The sequence below is a fragment of the Leptonychotes weddellii genome, unplaced genomic scaffold, assembly GCF_054177405.1.
Source record: "Leptonychotes weddellii isolate Sample4059 unplaced genomic scaffold, ASM5417740v2 HiC_scaffold_58284, whole genome shotgun sequence".
Classification (NCBI taxonomy): domain Eukaryota; kingdom Metazoa; phylum Chordata; class Mammalia; order Carnivora; family Phocidae; genus Leptonychotes; species Leptonychotes weddellii.
In genome coordinates, this window is record NW_028026545.1 from 1 (window position 1) to 616 (window position 616).

General features: G+C 49.7%; 1 pseudogene; it reads right to left on the bottom strand.

Annotated features, from left to right (window-relative positions):
• Positions 1 to 6: 6 nt before the first annotated feature.
• Positions 7 to 612, bottom strand: LOC102726393 (succinyl-CoA:3-ketoacid coenzyme A transferase 2, mitochondrial-like; annotated as a pseudogene).
• Positions 613 to 616: the final 4 nt, after the last annotated feature.

Below are 616 nucleotides of genomic sequence, written 5' to 3' on the forward strand. Positions count from 1 at the left end.
CATGGTGCATTTCTCCACGATTTTGGGTTCCTTGTCCTTGGTGCGATGTTGCATGGTGACCACCACTCTGGTCTTGTCACTGGACACCAATCCATGGCTCGCCCCGTGCCTTTCACCTTCTTTCCAGGATCATCCAGTTAGCCAGGTCACCGTACTGGAAAACCTGCATGGCTTCCATCATGGTGAGGTGCGGGTGTCCTCCTCGAATTATGGCAGATGAGTCATTGCGGGAGAAAAAACAGCTCCCAGGGAAAATGGTGACCGTCTGCTTGTCTGCGTTGATGAGATCTGCATCCACCTCCTCTTTTAATGGAAAGAGACCCAAGCCCAGGATCCCATTTTCACTGTGAAGATAAACAGTTATATTGGGGCTGATGTAGTTGCTGGCCAGGAGAGGGGATCCTATGCCCAAATCAGTGTACATGCCATCCTCAAATTCAAGAGCTGCCCATGTGATGATCTGGGCCTTGAGGTCACCCACAGACTTGGCTTTTTTACCTTCCTCTGCACGGTTAGACACTCAATTCTTTTCTCATATCTTTCCCTCTGGATTACAGGGTCCACATCAATGTTAGGAATGTGGATGTCTTTGGGGGCAAACGTCTCCACATCCACA